Source organism: Bubalus kerabau, chromosome 13, assembly GCF_029407905.1.
Source record: "Bubalus kerabau isolate K-KA32 ecotype Philippines breed swamp buffalo chromosome 13, PCC_UOA_SB_1v2, whole genome shotgun sequence".
NCBI lineage: Eukaryota > Metazoa > Chordata > Mammalia > Artiodactyla > Bovidae > Bubalus > Bubalus kerabau.
The window spans coordinates 81,732,843-81,744,089 of record NC_073636.1 but is presented as its reverse complement, the minus strand read 5'-3'; positions in this window follow the sequence as shown (position 1 = coordinate 81,744,089).

The following is an 11,247-nucleotide window of genomic DNA, read 5'->3' as shown; positions in this document are numbered from 1 at the left end:
CCGTTGGGTGCTTTTCTGTGAATGACAGTCTCCGATACTGAGCTTCTTTGTCTACAAAACAGGGTTGTAACTCCTTCAAGGAATTGTTGGTAGGATCAAATGAAATAAATGTACAAAATCCTGGTATACATAGGCCTCCAGTAAACAGTCCTATGGATATAGCCTAAGAGGGCAACCCGGGAAAAGTATTAGAAAATTTAAACAGAAAAAGCATGCCATCTTGGACAGATTCATGTTTCTAGTTTTTAGACATATGTCAACAATACGTATTTAGTTTTTAAAATAAAGAAAGCATTCACAGATTTTTGGTTTTTAAAACACAAAAACATCCGAAGAATTTATCTCATAAGGAAAGGAAAGATTTTTTCTCCTGGATTATTTGCCAGCTGAGTCAAGTTTTACTTTGCTTCATCAAGTGACAAAAGACTATTAAAAAAAAAATCTCGAATGGATGAATGGTTTACACAATTTATTTTTCCAAAGAAGTCTATTTTACCATTTTAACTTATGTATAGATTTGGTGAATTTTCCCATCTAATGGGAATGAAAATGAGCTGGAAATGAAAAAATAAAAAGATGAACAGAAGCTTTTCTCTCTCTGTTTCGCTTGCTATGGTTCTGTTCCAGTTTACCAGCTTCAGTGGCTACATGGAAACAATCCACAGCTGGTTTGGCGTGTTTTTTCCCCGAAAGACACAGAAAAGAAAACCTGAAAAGGGTGTGTGCTAAGTCCCTTCAGTTGTGTCCGACTCTTTGCAGCCCCATGGACCCTAACTCACCAGGTTCCCCTGTCCTTGGGAGTCTCTAGGCAGGAATGCTGGAGTGCCAGCATTTCCTTCTCCAGGGGATCTTCCCAACCCAAGGATCAAACCTTCGTCTTTTACGTCTCCTGCATTGGCAGGCGGGTTCTTTACCACTAGCGCCACCTGGGAAGCCCTATGAAAAAGGTGAAAGTGAAAGAAAAATCAAAGTGAAGTCGCTCAGTTGTGTCCGACTCTTTGTGACCTCGTGGACTGTAGCCTACCAGGCTCCTCCCTCCATGGGATTCTCCAGGCAAGAGTACCGGAGTGGGGTGCCATTGCCTTCTCCAGGGGATCTTCCCGACCCAGGGATGGAACCCGGGTCTCCCACATTCCAGGCAGACGCTTTAACCTCTAAGCCACCAGGGAAGCCCTATGGAAAAGGTATTAGGTGGCAAATGAGAAAACATTGCTTTTGTCTCAAGGCAACAGTCTTTGTGTCTTGGGTGTCTCATGGCCCTTTAAAAAGACAGGGGTTTGTGGTGCTAAATGTGAAAATGAAATTAAAACAACTACCTCTGGTTCTCTCTAGGAAGAATTTTCCACTGTGAAAAATTCAGACTGGGTTTGAAGCAGAATTAATATTTTGTTTTCACAGAGAGATCTTCTTGTCTCTGTATTCTTTTCTGGTGGTCTGCGTCATAACATCTCCCATGTGTATGCAGTTGCTCACTCTAAGAATAAACAGAGTCAGGCGGTCCCCACGAGGGGCTGCCTGGGGAGAGCTCTGGAGACACAGATATCACTTGTCTGAGAGCTCAGAGATCTGGGGACTTCACACAACCACGGCAAGGCCATCAGAGAAATCAGCACCTCAACAGCCAAGAGCAAGCAAACTTTCTCTTTAAATTCAAGGGCCTATTTTCATTCCCACATGGGTACATACGTGCTAAGTCACTTCAGGCCTGTGGGACTCTTTCTGACCCTATGGACTGTAGCCCACCAGGCTCCTCTGTCCATGGGATTCTCCAGGCAAGAATACTGGAGCGGGTCGCCTTCTCCAGGGGCTCTTCCCGACCCAGGGACTGAACCTGCGTCTCCTACGTCTCTTGCACCGGCAGGCAGGTTCTTTAGCACTAGCACCACCTGGGAAGCCCATTTTCATTCCTAGTATTCTTAAAATGGGTAATTCCATCTTTATGGGTATGTAATTGTTTATGAACACAAACAACTTCCAGAAGATTTTGTTCCAGGAGCTAAAAGTTTTTTTTAATCACTTGTCTTCAGCAGCTTAGAAATTAATTGAAAGTGAAAGTGTTAGCTGCTCAGTCGTGTCCGACTCTTTGCGACCCCATGGAAGCCCGCCAGGCTCCTCTGTCCATGGGATTCTCCAGGCAGGGATACTGGCGTGGGTTGCCATTTCCTTGTCCAGTGGATCTTCCCAACCCAGGGATCGAACCTGGGTCTCCCACATTGCGGGAAGATTCTTGACTGTCTGAGCCACCAGGGAAGCCCAGCAATTACCTAGAGGTTACTTTACTTTTTCTTATTTATTTGTTTGTTTATGGCTGCGCTGGGGCTTTGGTGCTGAGCGTGGGCTTTCTCTAATTGTGGCAAGTGGGGCTCCTCTTCCCTGGGGCGCCCGGGCTCCTCACAGCAATGACTTCTCCTGTTACAGAGCACAGGCTCTCGAGTGGGGGCTTGGTCGTTGTGGTGCATGAACTTAGTTGCCCCAAGGCGTTGGGAGCCTTCCGGAAGCAGGGATCGAACCCATGTCCCTGCAATGGCATGCAGATTCTTCACCACTGTGCCACCAGGGAAGTCCAATGGTTATTTTAAATGGAATTGAAAACTTGCTCTTAAAATTTAGCCCTCTTCTAGTTATATATTAAGTCCAGCCTACAGGATGGTGATAATAAATTACTGAATAAGTTAATTATAACATTAAAACTTATACTTTTTTTCTAAGTAATACAAGTTATTTAAATGTGAACAGAAGAATTTGGGGAGATCTTTTCACAGTGTTAAGTGGAGAAATTAGGCAAATGTGTTTAAGAAGAGGGCTGGAAACAGATGTCCTTTACTGGACTTGGTATCAATGGTTGCCCATGTAGGGTAATTTTTAGTAATACCCAAAAGGTTTGCAGCTAGCTCCTCACTGTCATTTTGGTTCCATTCCTGTGTCAGGAAGATCCTTTGGAGTAGGAAATGGCAACTCACTCCAGTATTCTTGCCTGGAAAATTCGAATGGATGGAGGAGCCTGGTGGGCTTCATCTCATGGGGTCATAGAGTTAGACACAACTAAACGATGGAGCACGCATGCCCACAACTGTCTTTACATCAGTTCTGAAGCTAATGCTTAAAATTCTCATTTTATTTCTTAGACTTAAGGTATTAAAAGTCCCTAGTGGAACATGTATGGAAAGTTAAGTCATCATTCATTGGTCATTATCAACTTGGTGTAAATTAGTTTTATAAGACTAGGACTTCTCTGGTGGTCCAGTGGTTAAGAATTCACCTACCAATGCAGGAGACATGGATTTGGATCCTGGTCTGGGACGATCCCCCATGCGGTGGGGTAACTGGGGGCCAGGACTACCGAATCCCCTCTCTGGAGCCCGACCTGCAACAGGAGACGCCACTGTGATGAGAAGCCCACGCGCTGTAAAGAGAGAGCAGCCACTACTCGCTGTAATAGAGAAAGTCTGTGCAGCAAGGAGGATCCAGGGCAGCCCCCAAAAGAGAAATGCATGAGTCTGTTTTCAGCTAGCCTGTGGAGACCTGTAAGAGGAAGACATGGACTAGCTAGGTCTTGCTGAGAAAGGTGTGGTCCTAAAAGTTCGGACATCCGGAGAGATGCAGGGTTGGTCGGTTACGCATTAAACTGAAGAAAGCTGAGCTTAGGCAGGGAGTTAAAATGGAACATGGACAGATGAACTGATGCTAAGCGAGCTCTCAACATAATGCAACACTCCCTACTTGAACTACGCTTTTCTGTGTCATTTCATGTGGACTCACATGGTTTTAGAATCAAAACCCAGATTGCAGAAGAGTTCGTGAACGATAGTCTTATCAAGAGGACATAAAAAGAAAGTGGTACTGTTTTATTGTGCGCGTAGTCTGCGTCAGGCACGGCACCAGGCATTCGTGTGCCTTCTGTCTCTTAATGCCCCACGATGAATTCATGAAGGTGCTGGTATTACAGGTTAGGAAACGAAAGGATTTGATGTTAGGATTTTGCTAAAGTTCACAAAACTATAAATGAAGAATCTGAACTCAAATCTGTTTGACCTTATTTTTTCCCCTTGAGGTCAGTGGGCATGCATATGTCTGACTTTCTTTCCTACCAGCAAAAGCACTCTGCTTTTAAAGGGGTCATACACTTCGATCAGGCCCACGTGAGATAGATAATCTTGGTATCTTAAATTCAGCTGATTTGAGATGTTGATTACCTCTGCAAGATCCTTTCTCTGAAGTACCTAGCTTATTGTTTGATTGAATAAATATGAGATGGGAATCTTGGGAGATCATCTTTAGAATTTTGCCTACTATGTATAGTCTTCCAAAATTTTGGATTTATAATTGAGTTAATTTTTTATGGGACCTGGAATGATACTCCTTTTGACAGAGAATCAATGAATACTTGTAAACACTAAAATTAACATCATAGAGTTAAGTATCATTAATATCCTATTTGCAAAAAAAAAAAAAAAAAACCCTCTATATTTTCTTCATTTTTTTCCCCCTCCATCAGACTCTTTGGGTTATAATGCTATGTTGTTCCATCAAACATTTTTTGAAGTTTGCAATTTGTTTGGAGTTCAAAGGAAATGTCACTCTCACCTCTCTGATTTTTAATAATGCAAAGTATTCTATAACTGATTCTGGATAAAAACACAGTTGACAGAAAAAAAATCTTTTCACTCAATAAGAGAAAACAGTGAATTAATGAGTATTTAGTTTAATTTTCTAAAAAACAGTATTGGCAGATTAGACATTGACAAAAATTATTCTGGTCCAATTTGTGGATCAAATGCAAATAGCCCCTTCTTTACTTCTTTCTAAAGGATGGCAATTGAAATGTTACATTTTCCTTTTAGACTGACAAAGGAAAAACACTCAGCAATATTCTGAGGCCAAAAATTATGGCTAGAACCCCTAGTCAGTCATTTCATAACAGCTTTGTTCCCTGAATGCTGGCTTATAAAAAATGCCCAGGGTCTTACTGAAGTGAACTGTCCTAATGAAGGCCGTCTCATGCGAAGCTGACTCATCGGAAAAGACCCTGACGCTGGGAGGGATTGAGGGCGGGAGGAGAAGGGGACGACAGAGGGTGAGATGGCTGGATGGCATCACTGACTCGATGGACGTGAGTTTGAGTGAACTCCGGGAGTTGGTGATGGACAGGGAGGCCTGGCGTGCTTCGGTTCATGGGGTCGCAAAGAGTCGGACACAACTGAGCGACTGAACTGAACTGAATCCTAATGGAAAATAAGATGCGATGAGCAGGCATTGCTCTAAGAAGCATGGCTTTCCCAGTCTGTCCTCTTGTTTCATATGGGAAAACCTGAAGTTTCAAGGTGACCACAGATTAAGATAATACTCAGAGAAATCCAGGATTTTCCAGGTGCAATATTGGCAGAATAGACAAAATGCATTTCATCTTTATGAAAAAGTTATAGTTTGCAAATACTATAAAACCTCTCAATATCAATCACTCGTTCATTGATACAGTGTGTGTGTGTGTGTGTGTGTGTGTGTGTACGTGCTAAGCCGCTTCAGTTGTGTCCAACTCTGTGTGATCCCTATGGCCTGTATCCCGGCAGGCTCCCCTGTCCACGAGATTCTCAGGCAAGAATACTGGAGTGGGCTGCCATGCCTCCAACACACATCCTCTAGGGGATCTTCCTGACCCAGGGATGAAGCCTGCATCTCTTAGGTCTCCTGCATTGGCAGGTGGGTTCTTTACCACGAGCGCCACCTGGGAAGCCTATTACGGTGAGTATTTATTTATTCATTGTCTGCAAGGTGCCAGGCACTGTTCCAGGCACTGCAGAGCCAGCAGAGAACAGAACAACAGCACAATTCACCACTTGATGGAAGCTATTCCTCTGTAAGGAATAAGAAAGGCTTGGCCAGGGGCGTGAAGGGACTGTGCTGTCTTCCATGGATCAAGTAGAATGCAACATCATGATCAAACTCCCAGCCAAGCTGATATTCCTCAGTGTGACATAATTGGGGTTAGAAGCCTTGAATAGCTTCAAGTCTAGGATTGATGGCTTTCCCAAGGGCTCACTGGTAATGCATCTGTCTTCGACGCAGGAGATGAGGAGACGTGGGAGATATGGGTTTGATCCCTGAGTCAGGAAGATGCCCTAGAGGAGGAAAGGGCAACCCACTCCAGTGTTCTTGCCTGGGAAATCTCATGGTTAGAGGAGCCTGGTGGGCTACAGTCCAAGGGGTCGCAGAGTCAGACACGACTGAGCAACTGAGCACGTCCACCTAAGGTTGATGGTCCAACTGAACACAATTCCCACAAAGCCTCTGAGCCGAGATGTGCAAGAGATGGCACCATCCTGCACATCCCTTCCAATCTTGGATTCCGGTTTCTTTCTCCAAATGAATTTTCCTTCCTCAAAGTGGCACTGCGGAAGTACACTGAGAGGTGGGAAGGAGTCAATACTCTCCACTGAGAACCACTTCCCACTGCAGAGGAAACCATCTGTGGTAGGCTGAGCAACGGCCCCTTACACGTCCAGGGCCTGATCTCCAGAACCTGTGAACCTCTCCCCTTACAGGGAAAAAGGGACTCTGCAGATGGGAGTAAATTAAGGGTCTGGAGACTAGGGGAGCTTAACTTGAGCATGCAGTGGGTCCAAGGCTCCTTTATGACAAGGGTCCTTATAAGAGGAAGGCAAGAATGTTGAGCCATTAAGAGATTATAAGAACAGAAGAGGCTGGAGTAAGTCAAGGAAGGAGCTATGCGCCAAAAAATGCAGGCTGTTGCTAGAAATTAAAAAGGCAAGAAAAGAGATTCTCCCTGGAGCCTCAGGAATGCGCCAGACTTGCTGGCACCTTGATTTTAACTCGGTGAGACTGATTTAGACTTCTGACCTCCAGAACTAGAAGATAACAAATTTGTGTCGTTTTAAATGTAAGTGGGAAAACAATTTGAAAAAGAATAGATACATGTATATGTATAACAGAATCACTTGGCTGTACTAACTACAAACAACACAATATCAGTGATCAACTATACTTCAATATAAAATAAAAGTTAAAAAAACTTTATGTTGTTTTAAGCCCCTAAATTTGTAGCAACTTGTTTCAACAGCGATAGACATGGACACATCATTAAAATATGCCTTAAAACTGTGTCTGACTTCTTAATTCTTTCAGAAAGCAGAAGGGTAGCCCCTTTCCAAAAGTCCTCTGGGAAAGCAACACAATTGGAGAACTCCTTAAGGTAGGATTAGTATTCTGCAATTTATCAACAAGGAAACCGAGGCACCGTTTCCCAGGCAGTGGCATAGCCTAGGGAAGGCACTTGAAACCCTGGCTCAGCTGGACTTGGAAATCTTTGAGCAAAGCCAGAAGTCACTGGAAATAAAGGCTAGTGGAGCTGACCAGGTCATTTTGCTGAGTTAAACGGCTTTTGATCTATGATGAAGTGTAATTATAATGATTATAATCTCGTTAGCTTCCTATCCTTGTGGGGCTCATCAGGCAGCTCCTGCAGAAATTTTGCGAAAATCTTTGCAGCCACGGAAACTATGTGGGAACAAACGTCTCCTCTTCCCGGGGTGGGGTGGGGGGGCTATTTTGAAGAAGACATCTATTTACCATGGACACCCTAAGTACATCCTCTTCTAAAAGAAACGTTTGGAAAGATGAGATGGAGTCTTATACTGAAAAAAAAAAAGCAAGGAGATTTTAGAAATTTTAAGATTCTATCTAGACACTTTCATCACAAGCCCCATCTCTGTGATTCAAATATTTTCCACAAACTGGTTAACAACAACAGCAAAAATTCCAATTCAATATCAAGTTAATTTTTGTTTCCTTATCTATAGGTTTGGGAATCTACTTCCTTTCCCACCTCCACCTCCGAATTGAAAGAAATGGTTAATATCAATAGCTCTTGCTACTTCTATTTATTCATAGCTCTTGACTATCTCTAGTTCATTTAGTTTTCTGTGCCTTTTTTTATTCAGTTTGTATTTACTGAGCACCTACTAAGAGCCAGGCACTGTTGTGGGTGTTAAAGACACAGTGATGAAAATACAGGCGAGGTTTGTGGATGTTGTGGCCGCATTAATACTGCCAGGTATGGCTGTTTCATTGCATGGATGGACCATGTTTTATTTATCCCTTCATTAACTGTAGGATGCTAGGGTTGTGTCATCTTCTGGCTGCTGTGACTTGTGCCTTCTAGTACAAATATTCGTGGACAGGTGTTTGTTGGAAGACCTGTTTTCTATTCTTTCAGGAATACATACCTGAGAGGAATCGCCAGGCCCCCTAGTAACTCCGTATTTACCTTCTCGAGGAACTGCCAGACACAAAGGGCCACCTACTGTATTTTAGGAAATGTCCAGAACAGGCAAATTCCAAAGATGCAAAAAGCAGATTATTGATTGTCAGGGACTGGGAGGGAGAAAATGGGAGAAGACTGCTTAGTGGGTACAGAAGGTCCTTCCAGGGCGCTAAGACTGTTCTGGAACTAGATGGTGGAGACGGTGGCACATGGTGAAGGTACTAAAGGCCACTGAACCGCCCTGCACGATGGGAAAAGCGGTGAACTTTATGTTATGTGTCTTTCACCACAATTAAAAAAGAGCAGTTGAGTAAGAACATGGAGGTGGATGGAGGTTGGCTCCTGGATAGGGTGTCAGGCAAGGTCCACCTCAGGGGGAGCCTGGGAAGAAGTGAAGGAGGGGCAGGCAGTGTAGACAGGCCAGGGCCACAGGCACCACGGGCTGTTGTCTGTCTCTGCGGTTCTCAACCCGGGGTGATTCTGCTCACAGGGGGCATTTGGCAAAGTCCAGAGGCATCTTTAGTTGTTACCACTCAGGAAGGAGGTGCCACAGGCTCCTGGTGAGTAGAGGTCCAGGCAGCTGCTGATCACCCCACAATGCACAGCACCGCGCCCCGGATGGCCTGCCCCGGATGACAACACCGCCCCAGCTGAGAGGTCCCGGTCTAACCCCTTTGGACCGAGCCTTAAGGGCTGGTGAAAAGAAGCCGCTTCCATGGAGCACAAGGTGAGGCGCAGCCGTCTCGCAGCTCTCTAGCTGTGACCCTGGTTTTAACCTGCCCGCCTACAGCAGAAGAGAGCTACAGCACCCTCTTGTGTATGCTAAATCGCTCCAGTCGTGTCCGGCTCTTTGCAACCCTACGGACTGTAGCCCACCAGGCTCCTCTGTCCCTGGGATTCTCCAGGCAGGAACACTGGAGTGGGTTGTCATTTCCTAGTTCAGGGATCAACCCCCAACCCAGGGATCAAACCCAAGTCTCTTACATCTCCTGCGCTGGCATGGGCAGGCAGGTTCTTTCCCACCAGTGCCACCTGGGAAGCCCAACAGCCTCCCCGCCACTGACTGTGGGAGAACTGGTCACCTGTAAGGTGGTCAGCACGCTTCCTAAGCACGTCCTTTCACACAGACCTGGCACTGGGCAAAGAGGTGTTTGCATTAATAAATTTTAGACTCTGTGCATTGTGGGGAGAGGTGGGCATTGGGGGAAATTCCACGAGATCAAGGATACGCTTTGTCTGTGCTCAGTCAGGTCTGACTCTTTGTGACCCCAGGGACTGTAGCCTGCCAGGCTCCTCTATGCATGGAATTCTCCAGGCAAGAATACTGGAGCAGGTTGCCATTTCCTTCTCCAGGGGATCTTCCCAACTCAGGGATCAAACCCACATCTCTTGTGTCTCCTGCCTTGACAGCTGTATTCTTTACCACTGAGCCACCTGGAAAGCCTTACTTTTCCTTTAGCTAGCTGCAAACCTATGGAATGCACACCCACTGATCTCCATAAACGCTATGCTTGTCCCTCTTAAGATGGAACTCTTTCCAGCCTCTATGCTTTTTCTTGGGTGACACCAACTGCCCACTCTACCCCAGAATCCCGGCAGGAAGTGGCCATCAGCCGCTGGAGGAGCCTCGCAGGCCTGACTTTTTGTCAACAGGAGGAGCCTAATCTTTCTTGGACTAACCCTGGAGGAGCTTTCCATGCAAAGCTTCACCACCACAATGAGATATTTACTGTCTTTATCGGCGAGATCAAACCCACACACAGATGTCACATTTCTCAAATTCCGTCAGTAGATCAGACAAGCCATCTCTGGGAAGAGGACATTCCAGTCGGCAAGTTCAGAGCGCCTGGCTTCGAGGGCCGTTCCCTTCCTATTTTCTGTCGTGCACCCTGAGCCTTTGTTGTCTCTGCAATGCTGATAAATCAATCCATCAAAAAATTTCCTCAGTGAAACTCAATCAAGAAAGGTCATGTCAGCGGGAGAGGAACAGATTAAATTAGCATCAAATTAGACATGGAAAGTGAGTTCTGTCAAAATCATCGCAGCGCTCAGCACAATTAGAATATGTTAATTATGCATTTCATTAAGGTGGATGTGAGCTGAAATGTCACTGGGGTAGGCATCCGAAAAAGGGAAGATTGCCAGGCACAACTTTCTCTAGACAATGTGTGACACCTTCATTAACGTCAAGAAGCGCGAGTCTGCCTTGACTTTTTCTGCAAAGGATGAAACCGTTAACTGTTTGCTGGTTTCTCTCCTGGGCTCGGGGTCCCTGTCCCGGGAGGGCCCCCGCCGCACCCCCAGAGCCTGGCTTCCTCCCACCACAGCCCCAGGGGCTGCTGCCTGTGCCCGGTGGGCACTGGCGAGGGAGGCGGGTTTTAATGAACTGCCTGGAAGCTGGCGGGGATCAGCCACCGCCTTAGGGGGGGCAGGGCGCTGAGAAGGGGGAGAGGAGGGAAGTGAGGGGCGAGCAAGGGTGGCGGAGGCGGCTACTCCGCACCGGGAGGGAAGGGGCGTCAGGTTTACACACGTGCGCTCGGCACGCTCTGATTTGGTGAGTTATGTTGCAGATCAGTCTCTGAGTCACGGGAACCAGGGGGCTCTTTCCTGGAGCCGAGTCGCTCCTGGTGAGGCAGCTTCGTGGACCCTGGTGAGGAGCTCGCAGGAGCGGGGGGTTTCCACGCGTGCAGCCTGCCTAGGGCGCACGCTTCCCGGAGCTTCTCGGCTGGAGGCGCGCCCTCTGCCTGCCTTACTCCTCTGATGTTACTTTCCCTCGCAGCCCCCCTCCTCATAACCTCCGAGAGCTGTTTCTGGGTCCCGCCAGCCATGGGAGTTTCCCATCATACCTGGAGGATGCTCTGCCCGCCTCCCCTCCCCTCCACACTGCTTCTCTGTGGGGAATGCTCACCTTCCACCTGTCTGCCGTGTGCCCTATGTCTTAACACCCACAAAACACACCTCCCCCCTCC